General features: G+C 32.7%; 1 long non-coding RNA gene across 1 annotated transcript in view; it reads left to right on the forward strand.

Annotated features, from left to right (window-relative positions):
* Positions 1-401: 401 nt before the first annotated feature.
* Positions 402-15,968, forward strand: part of LOC108734743 — a 20,982-nt gene continuing 5,415 nt past the window's right edge. The window contains exon 1 of the long non-coding RNA XR_001937433.2: positions 402-711. This is a non-coding gene — a long non-coding RNA (uncharacterized LOC108734743). The remainder of the gene's footprint in view (positions 712-15,968) is intronic.

The following is a 15,968-nucleotide window of genomic DNA, read 5'->3' on the forward strand; positions in this document are numbered from 1 at the left end:
TAATGCTTTAAAAAGGAAAGTCAGGATTGCTCATAGTGTTTGAAAGCTACTTGGCTTTTCAAAATTTTGTCTTCCATTGGAAACTTTCTACTCACTCTTGACTCAACTCAAACGAAGCAATATCAGGACTTCAGTTAATCATGAGAGAATGCTTCATTTGTTGAAACACCTTGGTTTTCAAAAATTGTCATCCATTGGAAGTGTTTTATTAAAGCGTGACTTTTTTTAAAAGTTCGGCCTGCATCTGTCGATGAGATCCTTTGAAATCAGGATGTCATGTGAAAATTGAGCTTTAGATGTTTAGAAAATTAGTGCAGTGACTTGTGCTTCGTTTTTAATGTTTTAGTCGACAGTACAGCGGTTGTGTTCTCGCGAGTTGTACAATAGGAGTGGTGGTAATTATGTTTTTTAAGCTGTTTCTCGCTGGAAATACTACGAATTCCAGGCAGTTCGTGTAGAAACGTTGTTGATAGAGGACGTACCGGTTCGATAAATAGTTGCTATCACAACGTGCTGTTGACGTTTTACTAACTGATACTCAGTTCCGTGAAGCATAATCGGTGATAATAGCTCATCATCAAACCTGTTTTGTTTTAAATGTGGAAATTACACACTTAATTTTCATAGCAGGTTGTATCGTTAGTTATTCTGGGTGAAACAAATCTTGCTCGATCTGTTGATTTTACGGATCGCCGTACAGCAGCTTTTCAGGTAAGGTTTTACCTTTGGTTGACGGGTTCGCTTTGGTCGTATTTACGATTCACCTACATTTCTTTCTGTTCATAAACTTTGCTGCGGTTACCACACTATCTACGTATCTACTTAGTTTGGTACCATAAAATGGTAACTTTAATGTAGTGTTAAAAATGAAGAATGTCTTACCGTTTTAGTATCGTTATATAATTTAACATCTAACACATTATTTATTAGGCAATTAAATAAATTATCAGGGTTCAGTTAGTTACTTTACGTAGTACGTGGATCCATTTTTTATTTAATCGTTGCCAATCAATAAAAATAGTACGATGGCACTCATAACAGTAGTAGGTCAGGGTGAGTTACATCTTTGTCAAAAATTAACTTTAACATGCGCTATCTTTAATAATTCTTTGATTACCTTTACCCTTACATAAATGACATCCTTGACGGTGTATTTTGCTTCGGGGATAGTCATTTTGACCTTTTGTTTTCGTTATGCAGACAGATAAATAATTAACAAAAAAGAAATTGAATTTTATTCATAAATTAGGATTACAAGTTATACCTTTTTAAAAAACAAACTGATCAGATAAATTGACAAAACTGAAAGGTGAAATTACACGAAAATGCGCCATACAAAGTTACCTATTTAAATTACAAATTAGGTAGATGGTTTTTAAATGAGATTTTAATGATGAGTGTAGTTGTTGTGGCATGTAGTAATAAATTCATTGAAATTGTTTCTTCCTATTTGTATGTTTCTAGATTTCAATTCCAGTAAATGAGTCTACAGGTAAAGTTTTAATAATAGAAATTTTCAGAATGAAACCCTTTCAAGAAGGTACCTAGATTTATACCTACCTGCTTGTGGGTTTTAACAATTAATTTAAAATTTGAAGAGGGTTTCTACAAGTTTTTTTGTGTTGTGTACATATGTCCGATACTCAATCCATTATTCATGAGAAAAAAATGAACCATAATTTCAGTTGGTATTTAAGGAAAAAATAGGGGAAGTCTCAAGATGCAGGAAGTGAGGTTTTCACGACCTTTTAATAACCAATTATCTAATAAATAAACGTGCTACTTATATATACATATACATTATTCTTTTGAATCTATAACACTTGTTTTATGGCTTAAGTGATGTATCTATTGAATCTATATCCAATAAACGTTTAAAAATGCAAAACATTTTTTGTTACAATTTCAAAATATCGTATCATAATTTGAGCCTTACCTGATAACATAAATGCGAAATTTTGCATGTTACTCAGCGTTAACGTGATAACGAAGTTGAAATATTGTGAATAAAATTCGTGCAGCACGGTTTTGTCAGTTAGGATTTGGTAAATAAAATAGGTGAACTATCTAATCATACAACTCAAATCCTTGCGAATATTTTTACTAACAAATAATACAAAATACAATAAATATTCTAAAAGTTTCCTACATATTCCTAATATATCATACTAAAATAAAACGATTTAATTGTTGTACAATTTATTTTTGTTGGGCCTTTTTTTATATTATATCTTCTAGTTACTTTATACCTTTGTATTTTCCTGCACTTGTCTTTTCATCTTTCGTTCTTTCTGTAATAAACACTTAGATACTTAGGGTTACCAAAGCTTGGACCTACTGATACTGAATACTACAGTATTAGTCCAGAAAGTAATGTTCCTTGACAGCAAACTTTCTGTTAATAGGATAACAAGATAGGTAACAATTTTATAGGAACCAATTGAACATCAAGTGCTAGTAATAACTCCTAATTTTCTTAAAGGATTCATCCTGTCTCATCCCGTGGACTGATTGCTCGACTGGCGATGGTGTTTTCATGACATAATCATAAATTTCTGGACTCATAAGTAGATTTCATGTGACTATTTCGGTAACCTCGGGGTCACAAATACAAGGACTACAAGTCCTAAAGGATACCAATTAAAAACCTGAAGGTGTCTTCTTTAATTTATGAGTTTAACGTAAAAATATTTAAATATTTGTTGCTTATAAATGTTAGATGGGCACTTAGGTATACTAGGTGTTAAAAAATATCTGGCGATTAGCACCCAAATATGTTTAAATAGACCATGTTGTGATAGTACATTATTGTTGTTTACGGTTTTGAACTAATACTGTAGTTGTAGTAGGTACATTATTATAGTGAAGTACTAAACGGTAACTATTAAAGTATGCACTAAAACAAATTTTTCTATTTGTTTTTTGTTTTATAAAACCATGGTAACAAATAGTCAGTTAAACTACAACCGATTATCGTAAACAATTAGATTGTTTATGTAAGCTGAAAGGTCACCTTATGATATGATCAGCTGTGCAATACATACGACAAGTCATAAAGAAAAGTTTTAAATATTTTCATTATTACATTAAAGATTAAATTTGCAAAATAAGCAATATAATGCCCGGTTTCTAAATGTTACAAAAAAGTGTTTTGTTATTGTTTCTTAGAATACATATACGAACAAATTATGTTATGCAATCGATTTAGGAGTCGAAATGTACATTAATAATATTAAAAAAGTGTTAAAGTACATTCGTTAAGTCAATTACTGTAACTACTAACGACTTTTAAAATTATAACTTTTGAGCTATAACAATAAGACTAAAGTTTTATATACTTTTGAGAAGGTCACATAGAAAGTAAACAATTCAAGTAATTATATCATAATATTTACAACCCCATTTTGTTTCTGATCTTTTACACATTGTAATAAGAGAAGAAAATGGAGTCCGTAGTTTCTTTAGCTTTGGGTTCATCTAATAAGTAAAGTTCTTCTAAGAATTTTGGGTTATACGCACTTATTAGCTCATCACAATATCTTCTATCAATTCGATATTGTTTTGCGGGCTGTTTTGTCGTAATTCATAAAATTCCGTAGTTCCTTGCTAAAAGTACGATAAGTGGTGCGATTTGGCAGGTGCTGATATCAATTTGGAACTTCGAAATTACATGGACCATGACACTGAACGCGGAAAACAATATCGATCCAATATTTTAGATTATCCATTTCCAAGGAGTTAAGACTTTTTTGAGTTCTCTTCAGTTAAAGAATTAGAAGGCATTCATGGAATATCTATTTGTCTAATACCCTCAGTAGTCAATGTGAACAACTTTTATTCATCATTTTCAAATAAATCAAATCTCTAGAGATTGTGAAAATTGTTTACAAACGTTTTCTCAGTTTGCAGTCAAAATCTGCATGCTACAACTGTCGTTAATTTTGCGATGAATATTTCATAAGTCAATTGTCATTACATTCAAAATATTTTTAGGTGTGTTGGCATAACTATAATTTTACAATGAACTGGTTGATTCGTGCGCTTGGTACGATATCGTATCGTACTGAATTTTGATAGTAATATTAATAATTACCAGTGCCATTCAATTACAATTATTGTTAAGCTTTGAAACAGCTGTTAGCATAAATTTTCACTCGTTATCAGAAAACGATTCGTCACAAAGGTGATGGGTAACGTTTTAACTTATCATTCGTGTAGGTAATACTCGTCTGTAGATAAGATAGAGTAGAAAACATTGTGGGCTAACTGAAGTATGAATCACCTGTTTTTGTCTACTGTAATTTCATGTTATGTACGCTAGTTTGTGTTCTTCGTATAGATATGTGTTGGAAGTGAAAGTGGAACAGACCTTATTCAAATACTACGTCCGTATGTCTATTCTTTTATTAAATACCTTCATGCGTTACCTATCACCAGTAAGTAATGAGTAAGTGGCATGTTATTGCAAAGAATAGGTGACAAATGTGTTGTAGAAGCGAATCGAAAACAAGTAGCTTTTCTTTTTGTCTGTTCTTTTGACAATATTTAAGTACCTGATGTACGTTTCAGTATAGATTATCGTCAATTGTAGTCATTTCAATGTACAATAATGTAATTTTATCAAAAGAAACACATTGATCTCTTGTAATCGATAAATTGATAATTTTTTCTCCCATATTACCTTCCCATTTTCTTATTTGTTCATTATCATTATCATAATCGTCGGTCGTCAGTTCTAAGGCTGGTTGAACACGCACCTTCACTCTTTCCTATCCAGAGCTAATCTTCGCATTTCCCTAAAACTAGAACATTCCACATCCTTAACTATTTGCGAACAGTAATCGAATCTAGGTCTACCTCTACCCCTCCGAACTCCCTTTTCTGCCTTTAACATGTCTCTGACTAAACCTTCATGCCTGAGAAGATGTCCTACCAATCTATCTCGCCTAATTGTTATTGAGTTCCATAGAGTCCTCTGTACTCGTATTCTTTCTAATACCTCTTCATTTCTAACCTTCTCTATCCACGGTATCCTCATCATTCGCCTGTAACACCACATATCGAACGCTTCTATCTTTTTCTTTTCCGCCGCGCCCAATGTCCATGTTTCGCCCCTGTACAGCGACTTCTTTTTATTGAAGGTAACTCTACTCTGCGCTATCCTCTGCTTTATATCCCTACTACTCCTTCCGTCCTGACTTATCTGACCTGTGTTTTACTTGGGATATCATAATGTGGTGGTTTCCCGTTGCTTTCCACATTCTTATTTGTTATGTAACTATTAATCCTATATAGCGTTGGTTTTACGGTGACTACACTAGTACATTATTATATTAATAAATTATATTATTAGAATGCAAAAATGGTAATCCTCATTTTGACAGTTTTGCAGCACCATCCATCCCTGTTCCCATCTCTTCTTCTGTTGTCTATCTTTTTCTTAAATGGTATCAGAATATCTCGTATTATCTTACCCTTATATTTGATGTAGTTAAAGTATTATAAAAAGATAAGATAAGATAAGTTTTATTGTTGTGGCCTAATGTTAAATAGGTAGATACATTTTTTCAGTAATTTAGTATTTTGTTCGATTTCAAACAAGTGTCACTTTATAATACTTTAAATTCCTTTTGTATGTAATCACTTCTGGTACAAGGTACATAATTGTGGTAGTAATAATAAGCGTAGCATTCTGACGTTGATATCATTTAGAGACTAGGACTTAACATCATGTAAGTGTGCTGAAACAGCCAACTTTAATTATCTAATTGCAAGTGAAATCCCTTCGTGGCTTCCGTGTGTGTAGGTTGTGGTTGTTAATACATACATAATATAATTTTCAACGTTGACGTAATAAATTCTATTATGGAGATTATTTTGAAAGTTGTTTGTAAGATTAGGTATTATAAATACCTGTTTATAAGAACAATACAAGAATTTACATTACTTTTTTCTTCCAGAAATACACCACAAATTGTGGTGTTTCAGAATTGAAGTTTAGATTATTCATTTATGTAATTGTAAATACAATTTTTCCCTCATATTTTATTTAACCGTTTCCATTACAACTGAAAAACATATTTTTAATACCATCTCTTTTCTACACTTTCCATTAAATGCACTTTTTTTGTTTAATTTATTACTGTTTTAACTGAAATTATATTTGACATTGATTGTATTAAGTACATAATTTTTGCTTTGTTTTGACTATTAGATTAATTTATCAAAAACAATTAATGCATGGAAGGTCATACCTCATACAGTTTAATTGTCAAATAACAGTACAATTTAAAATAAAATTAATGATACGAAAAACGAAATGTGGTCAAGTTTCGAGGTCCAATGATCATGATCTAAACGTAAATACATTTGTTTAAGTTTTCACTGTGTTTGTTTTCCATTTAATGTAACACATTTTAAAATTCGGTGAAAACTTTTGAAGACATAGCAAAACACGAAATTGAAGTAAAAAGAATATTTTTAGTATTAAGTGTTTTATTTTGGATTTTAAGTGTGGTTTGATCATTATGTTACAATATTCTTTACCTTTACCAATATATATATATATATTTTTAAATAAATCAAGAACAACTCAAAGAACCAAAACCAAGAGCATGTTGCTTTTAATTTAGCAATACTTCGAAATTTCTTAATTAATAACAATAATCTTTGTTTTTATAATTGTACGATGCTGCTCCATGAAAATATACACTCCAGAGACCAAGATGAGGTTGCTATTCTTCCAGCAAAAGTAACACCCTTATTAAATTCTTAATTGTCCGTTTAAGGAAAGTAAGAATTTATAATAGAAAGTCTTAATTATAAGCTTTCCATTTTCTTTCTGTAATGATAACTTTCCGTATAATTTTGCGATAGTTTTCTTTAATATTCTTTTGAAGCTAGCGTTCCAAACGAACCATATGTGGTGTTGTAATTATTGCTGGGTTTATTAGTACAGTACGGTTTACATGCACTTCTGTATACAATTGTTAGTGGCTCAGACGTGTACGTATGAGTACAGTTAAACGGTTTGCTTGATGGACGTAGTTTGTATAATTACATTTGTGCAGTTATTTCTTTCACTATGTTCTGTCATAAAAACCGCCATTACATTGTGTACCTGGGCGCATACAAGATTACAGCTTCATACTTGTCCAATCCCATGCATGTTTCAAAGAAAAATTGTTCCAATAAATGTCCCTATTAACAACAGATATGCTGGTCATAGCTGCACTTAATTTTTATTTTAATTCATTCCTAGTTGTATCATGTCGTCAGGAATGTGGCCAAATTTTATCTATAGTTCAGTATGTCTTTTGTGAACTAATTCCTTTCATAAAACCCTTTAAGTATCACCTGGATTTTGAACTGATGCTGTTGTACTTCGGGACCAAGTTTCATAGATTTTTTAACTCCGCAAAGTCAAAATCCAGTGACCAATTGGTATAAAAGCTTTCGCGGCAAGTAAGTGAACTAAAGCTTCTTCTTGAACAGTCCACTCCAAGAAGAAGCTTTAGTTCACCTACTTGTTGAGAAAGCTTTTATACCAATTGGTCACTGGATTTTGATTTTGCTTTAAGAAGAGACATTCCCATATTAACTATTTCAGGTATTGTCGATAAAGTAACCCTTGTATTGAAAACTAATACTGCAGTAAAATAAACCTAACATTAAATAAATCAAAAAGTGACTCTCCTTTACATCAAAACCTGTTTACTGCGGACACGTGTTTTAGCCACTTCATGCGATTCTTCAACTTCAACATTAGAACGTAGTAAGCAAGTTTTGTGGTAGAAGGAAGAACTTCTTTGTGGTTTATTTATTCCCTTATCACAATCCCCATTTTCTACTTTAAAAGTAACAGTAAGATGACATATGTAAGGCACTTACTCGAAGGGTATATGTCATCCAAGAAAGAGCTTTACTTGACCATGTTGTTATGGGATTTCCACACTTATATCTGGTGATAATTATGGAAGATTTTCCGCCAAAAATAAACAAATAAACTCCAGTAAAAAATCTGTTTAAATTATTGAAATATTAAGCATTCTGCGACTGAATTTATTGTAATTTGAATTGATTTTATTTATTCTTGTAATCGATTGGCTACATTTTCACATATGACTGACTGAGTGTATTGTAAAGGGGAATGTGACACCATGTACATCTATAGCAACTTTCCATATTAACATTGTTTACCTGATTTATTAATTAGGTAAAATTAAGCACTTTAGATTCTGAACTATTTGTTCACTAAATCCGTGGGCATATTCGGCGAACGAATCATGCGTCACGAGAAATGAATATTTATAAAGATCAACGTATTAGTTGTGAAGACCATACTGGTAGGTATTATACATACTTTTTTACTTGGAAATTATCTCGCGGTCAAGGTCAATAGGTCTAAGTTTATTGATGATCATGTTCACTTGTGCGTAATAGAATTACTGTTTGTGTCTGCATGGTAATTATTGCTGGGAATTGTATTTTTGCTCTTGAACTACAATAGTACGTATGTAGTTATCATATTAAAAAGGTAAAATTTATATGTAAGGTTTAAAGGGTAATCCCTGGGGCTATTGAAACTAATAGAAAGATCTACGTTAGTTTGTAGGCATTTAAGATCTATAGTATCACCCCAATCACCACGATCTTATGTTTCGATATACTGATAATCCTGTCATGATTGTCTTATTTATTGCTATTTATTTGTGAGAATATTTACGTCATCATCATAAGATCGTCAGTCCTAAGACTGGTTGGACTCGTACCTCCACTCTGAGAATATTTACGTCATCATCATAAGATCGTCAGTCCTAAGACTGATTGGACACGTACCTCCACTCTGAGAATATTTACGTCATCATCATAAGATCGTCAGTCCTAAGACTGGTTGGACACGTACCTCCACTCTGAGAATATTTACGTCATCATCATAAGATCGTCAGTCCTAAGACTGATTGGACACGTACCTCCACTCTGAGAATATTTACGTCATCATCATAAGATCGTCAGTCCTAAGACTGGTTGGGCACGTACCTCCACTCTGAGAATATTTACGTCATCATCATAAGATCGTCATTCCTAAGACTGGTTGGACACGTACCTCCACTCTTTCCTATCCTCAGTTAAACTTCACATTTCCCTAAAACTAGAACATCCCACATCCTTAATTATTTGCGAACAGTAATCTAATCTAGGTCTACTTCTACCCTACCTAACTCCCGTTTCTGTCTCTAATATGTCTCTGACTAGACCTTCATGCCTGAGAAGGTGTCCTACGAAACCTATCTCGCCTATTTCTTATTGACTTCCATAGAGTCCTCTGTTCTCCTATTATTTCTAATACCTCTTTATTTCTAACCTTCTCCATCCATGGTATCCGCATCGCTTGCCTGAAACACCACATTTCGAACGCTTCTAACCTTTTCTTTTCCGCCGCGCCCATTGCCCATGGTTTAAAATTTAAAATTTAAATAGTTACTTTACTTATGTGCTGTTGCTCTTTAAAAAGGAGTGACTTTTAAGTCTCACTGTTTCTCTCCTACCAAATAATTTCCTTTTGTTTTACATTCGTTCACACGTATAATAAAATTTGAAAGCAAGTGCTTTCAAGGCGAAGTCAATGGACATAACGTACGTAGAGCAAATAGTTGAACTAAAAATTATATCACGGGCGGCCCCATAATATTATATGTACGTGTTCGTCGAATGTAATAATCGAGATCAAAAGTGTATCACGACGTTAGTAAAGGAGGGCTAACTCCCTTTGTAGTATATATATATATATGTACGTACTAAATAACTTGACAACCGTATACACGAACATAAACACAATTATTCTACTTGGTAATAAGTGGAGCTTGAACTTTAAATCTACTTGATTTATAAAGAGGCCGTTATTTCGTTGTTATATTTTAATTGGAAGTCATCTCAAGTTAAACATGTATAATAAGGGTGACATCATTTAACAATGCTTACCTACAGATGATAGTATGTAGTGTCTCTGTTTCAGTCTTAAACATCTCGAATAACTACTTAAAAAATTAGGCAAATTGTAGAGATTCACCTAAGAACATTATTCACGCACTTACCTGTACTTCATTTGCTTCACTAATTTACGTTTGCTGAGTATTTTGAATTAGATGTCAAAAAAAGTGAATTGTATATTTGTCACAGTAATAAACGATACCTAACTATAATTTCTAGTGTATCTTTAAAATGAATAAGTAAATAAATAGCAGTAAATTACTATTTTTCTATTCTTGATTATTTACAAAATGACAATCAAAATTTTAAATATTGCTAAATATTATCGTACTTAGTTATTTCGACATCAAACAAAGCACCTTAGTTTACCTTATCTACATGGATATTTGCACAATTAAAAGTAAATTTGAACTAGCGTGAGCTATTGCAAGTGCCTAAAAATTAATATTAGCAAGGAAAAAATAAAAGCCGAATAAAAGTACGTAATAGGGACTCGAATACGTATTTTACTTTTATTTATTTGAATAGAAAATTAGGGCATATTTTCATGAAATTGACACAAATATTATCGTACATAGATAATTCGGATGATTTTCCACGAAAAACTTTATTAACCAACCCACCTGCACTCTGGTATAAAGCCAGAGAGTAGGAGGAAGGACTTCTTCAGTCTCCTTAAAGAATCGTGAAAAAATGGATGGGTGGTGGTAATTGGGGAGAGATACTTGAGTGTGACAAAATGAAGACTGTAGAAAAGTAAAAAACTGTGTTGGGAAGAATCTCAAACATATGGGAGATCCTTAACTCTCTTCTCTTGACGATGCTCCTTGAGTGCTAACTCAGATTTTTGAGACTATCTTCTTGCCCTTTCTTAATCCTAATACTAATCAAGTTCAACTTTTACGAAGTTATGTCTAGTACTAATGAGTTTCTTGTTTTTACAAGTAAATATTCTCAAAAATTTGGGGTCGCCCTTAAGAAGCGAGTACATCCTTGAAGAAGAAGCCTTGAGACTCACTCATATGCTTGAGAACCTCTTTAAAAATGTCATACTATACAAGGCACTCAACTTTATGAACACAACCCAATATATTCTAAAGATATACGAAATAAACAGGAAGCAAATGTTTTTCTATTCTAAAAAAGAAAAACAACCATTAAGAAATAGGTTTGTTGCACTGGTGTGACCCTAAGCATATCAGTTGCTAGTGTATTTTTAATTTTGTTGTTGCATCTTCTTATACTCGAAATTCAGTCAGATTACTGTGAGTTAGTAGATACTTCTAAATAGTAATTGGGTGACTGGGTCGTATTTCGATGTTATATTTAAGTTACGAAGTAGTAGAAAAGTACAGTTGGAACGTTCAAAATTGGTATAGTCCGCAATAAAACTGTCACATTTGATTTCTTCTTTCGACTTACTAAATAGACTAGAGTTGCTGAGAGAACGCCTACTTCTACTCTCGGCAGATGTTGCAGTGAATATCGTAAACATAGGAAAGAGATGCCAGGTAGGAACTGCAGCGGACACTAGTAAATAAAAAGGAATAACATTACATCAAATGATTTGTAATAGAAAGAGATGCAGACAAGCAATTGCCAGCATCGGACTATAAGAAGAAAATTCAACATTCTCAGGAATTTAGGAAAGCAAGGGCACTTGCTTAAAGATATAATTCCAACCAGACAGTTATAAAGCCGACCCTCATTTTTTGCGTACGTAAGCAACCCCTAACCGTTGCACCGCTTACTATTATTGGTTATCTCTTTTCACTTTGTCTGTACTACTCATAAAGCATTTCCTTACTTAACAAGGGCGTCTTCAAAACGCTCAAAAGGATAATTAATTGCGGACTGTGCCAATTTTGATCGCCTAAACTTTACCTACAATTTTGTACGATTTCTCTTACTATTAGGGTTCATAGAACTCTTTAGATTCAGTAGGTACCATAATCGTGGCAAAAAGAGACATATTATCCAGTGTGACCGTGTCATTTCTTCGAGTAAAAGTAAATCGTTATCTTAGGCGTATTGCTACAATTGATTTTATGGTTTAAATATTGAAAACTCGAACGGACTATTGTACACACAAATTTTTCAATTGCACTGTAGGTAATGGATCCTTCGTAACGGTCAGTTTTCTTACCGCAAACGTACCTAACCATAGCAGACAGCAATTGAAACGAAATCTTACTTTATTAGAAAGTTTGTTGTTACGAAAACGTTGGTAAAGTAATGAAGTAGGTATCTACTTGCCTGAAATTTAATGGTTCTCCTCGTCATAATAAACTATTACGTTTCTTTCGTTCTTTTATTTTGCAATTTATTACAAATTTCCAGTAGCAGAAATGTATCCACTTAATTACAAAATAGTTATTCAAAAATTGTACTTTAATAAATTTGGAGGAGTTAAGGAAAAATACATATATGATGCGGTCAGTAAACGAAATCGGTTAATCCGAGTAATAGCCTGTTAATACGCATTCTATCCATTTTATTTTTACTTCTTAAGGGTTATGGTTGAGAAGATTGTTCTGATTAAATTTTGCATGAGGAGAATGTTCTTAATTCAACCATTATGATAAAACCTTCAAGAGACGAAAGACATGGATAGAACACGTATAAACCGGGTGTAATCCTTAGACAAAAATTTTCAGTCTCCGAGAGTCTTTCAGCGTCTCTGAGAGCGTCTCTCACAGTCTCTCAGTTATTGCCTAGGTGTTTTTATGGATCTCTCACAGTCTCTGTATGAGAGACTCGAACGATAAAATTGTTAATTCAGAGATTCGAGTCTCTCACAGAGAGACTGAATGAATAAAACTGAAAAATTGAGAGACTCGAGTTTCTCGTAGAAAGACTGGGATCTCTGAACTTAGAAAATTTTAACCATCTCTGTCGAGACACCACTTATTGAGAGATTCGTCTCTCGTTCAGAAACTGGATACGAAATAAGAATCTCTCTATGAGCGACTCGAGTTCAGAGACGCTAAACAGTTTTTTTGACAGTCTCTCTCAGCGACACCAGAGATACTCGATGAGACACGGAGACTCGAGTCTCACTTTCAGAGACTCTGAGAGACTGAACATTTTTATCTTGGGATGCATATTAGTCTTAACACATGATACACGTATTAAAAGTTTTATTAATTACCAATCTAAGCCAAAAAAAACGAAACCGACATTAATTCCTATATGTAGAACAAGGTTTTCTTTTTCGTTTTCAATTTACTTTGAGAATGCTCTGTACTTTATCATACCTATCACGAAAATAAATTTTTAACAGAGGTGTAGCGTAAATTTCTGCCAACCGGGGCGAAGCCTAAATTTGCAGCCCTGCCTATTTTCTTTCTTTTATTTACCATACTTGTCTATGTTCATCCCTATTATAAAGTGAACCGTTAGGGTTTGACCACTCGACTTTTACCTTTTGCTATTTTGGCTATCTAAAAATGCCGTTTTTACATTTAGATACAGGACAGGTCATGGAATTTTTTCAAACTTAAACAGTAATCCTTGTTACATATTATCTACAAATTATTACAAATTCATATAAATACTAAGAAATTAGGGCATCTACCATCGACCTGATTCTATCTACTACCAAAAAAATATTTTTGCCGCGTCTACTTTTGCGTCGCCCTGGGCCCATGGCTCCCTTTGCACCCCTCACACGCCACTGGTTTCTAATTATGTTTATTCTCTAACGTAACGTCACCAAGTTGAAAATGTTACGATTGAGGTTTAGTATATATGTATAATAGCTTAATTTAATTTTTCAATTGTGTCGATATCAGCTAATGAAAATGCAACAATACCTACCATACAAACTTTAATAATTTTTCATTGTATTTTCCTTCATAAATTACCCGGAACGCAATTATTTATTAGTACCTGCAATACCTTTTCGGTACCATTACTATTGTGAAAAAAAGATTTCTTCTAACTGTAAGTAAACGAATGTAAATTTATATATATGTAGTACATAATAGTTCCAATACTTAATCAATTCGCAACAAATCTACCCTGTCAAATCATTTATTATTTTGTTTAAATAAATAGTAACTCTTGCGTGCTGTAAATTCCTTTGCGTCCTTGGCATATCCATTTCTATTTGGAAATACATGCTTTCTAGAGCTAATAGTAGCAGCGGTGTTTCGTTTTTAGCTGTGCTACGTATGAAATTCTTTTTTATTCATAACAAGGTTTTACCCTAGGTGTCGTTCGTATTGATGTTCTAAATACGTGTCAACTTTTTTTCTGAATAAAAAGTACCCTATGTCCTTTTCGGTACCCCTAAGAATGTATGTACAAATTTCATAATAGATTTTAGCCGCGGCTTAGCTCGTGTTGATATCCTTAATACATGATTAAGTTCATCGACGACTACAGAAAACTAATTTTTCTATCCTAATCCTAATCTTGGGAACTGTTTGTTTTTTTTTTTGGATAAAAGGGACCCTATGTTCTCATCGGTATCTCTGACAATGTGGGTACAAAATTTCATAGTAAGTTTTACCTGTGGCTTCTCTCGCGGGGATGTTCTAAATATGTGTCAATGACGATCGCATAAAACTAATTTATCTACCTCTCATGGAACAGTACCTTTTTCTGGATAGAATGTACCCTATGTCCTTTTCTGCACCCCTAACCATGTGTGTTTAAAATTACATGATGATCGGTAGTTAGGGAGTGAAATGATATTAGTTAAGATAATCGTTCATGACGATTACAGTGACTTGACAAGAATAGTATGGCAGCATACCAAATGCCAAAAAAACTACTTTTTTTGTACCTAAATTACATACACATTAAAAATCATTCATTAGTGGTAACAGCCATATCATAAGTGTGAGAAATGCATACAATAGTGTAATTTGAATTGCAATGTGCAATTAAAAATTACACAAAGGTATAACGAGAGTTTAAAAGTCTCTTAATATTCTCGTATTGTAACTTGTTAATTGTAAACCGTACAGGTATAATACATACCATATGATCTTGAGAAACGATGCAAGTTGGTTTAGTTAACTTTGCTTATACCTATGGCAAAGGAGGACAAGGTCTGTATTAATAACACAAATACTTATATACACAAAATTTATGCACAATGTCTCCTATAAAGGAAGTTTATAACTGAAACTACAAGTCGTCCTTCTTTTCCATGGTATGCTTGCCCAGAAATGGTATATATATTTATTTCAGTATCTGTACAGGTTACCAAATATTTAGCGACCAGTCCTAATTATTTATTAGTATTCTGTCCTTAAAGGTACTGGTACTATAGATGGTTAAACGTTATTGGGATCCGTCAAATGGGCATACCCCATCTGGTGGCAAAATTTATAACTCGAATGAGGGAAATGTTTACATAGAAACTGTGCACGCAAATTGTAAAATTGTTTATTAAAATAATAAAACACGTTAAAAAAGTAAAAATTTTTTTAATGATGGAGTCGACGAAGTTTTCTTCTAAAGTTAAATCAAATAAAAAGTTAATATGTTCAGTGAAAAGCTGCAATAGCACTTCAGACATAGATCTTCACTCTTCATCTACATTAACTACTTTCCATTAAAAATTAACCGTTTTATATATTCGATAAATTACAGAAAAAAGTAAACTAATAGAAGCTTCGATGAAAGTAGTAGGTATCAAAGAAGTGAATTCTCGAATAAAAATTTGTTCACGTCATTTTAATGCACAGGATTATATTTCAGCAAGTATTTACCATCAGCCATAACATTAATATTTAAAACTAGAATCATACTAAAATTATAGAGAAAAAAGTAAACTAATAGAAGCTTGGATGAAAGCAGTAGGTATCAAAGAAGTGAATTCCGGAGTAAAAATTTGTTCACGTCATTTTAATGCACATGATTATATTTCAGCAAGTATTTACCATCAGCCATAACCTTAATATTTAAAACTAGAATCATACTAAAATTATAAAGTGAGAAATTATTTATTCCTGTGTAATTGA

The sequence above is a fragment of the Agrilus planipennis genome, unplaced genomic scaffold (assembly GCF_000699045.2).
Source record: "Agrilus planipennis isolate EAB-ADULT unplaced genomic scaffold, Apla_2.0 scaffold66, whole genome shotgun sequence".
Lineage (NCBI taxonomy): Eukaryota > Metazoa > Arthropoda > Insecta > Coleoptera > Buprestidae > Agrilus > Agrilus planipennis.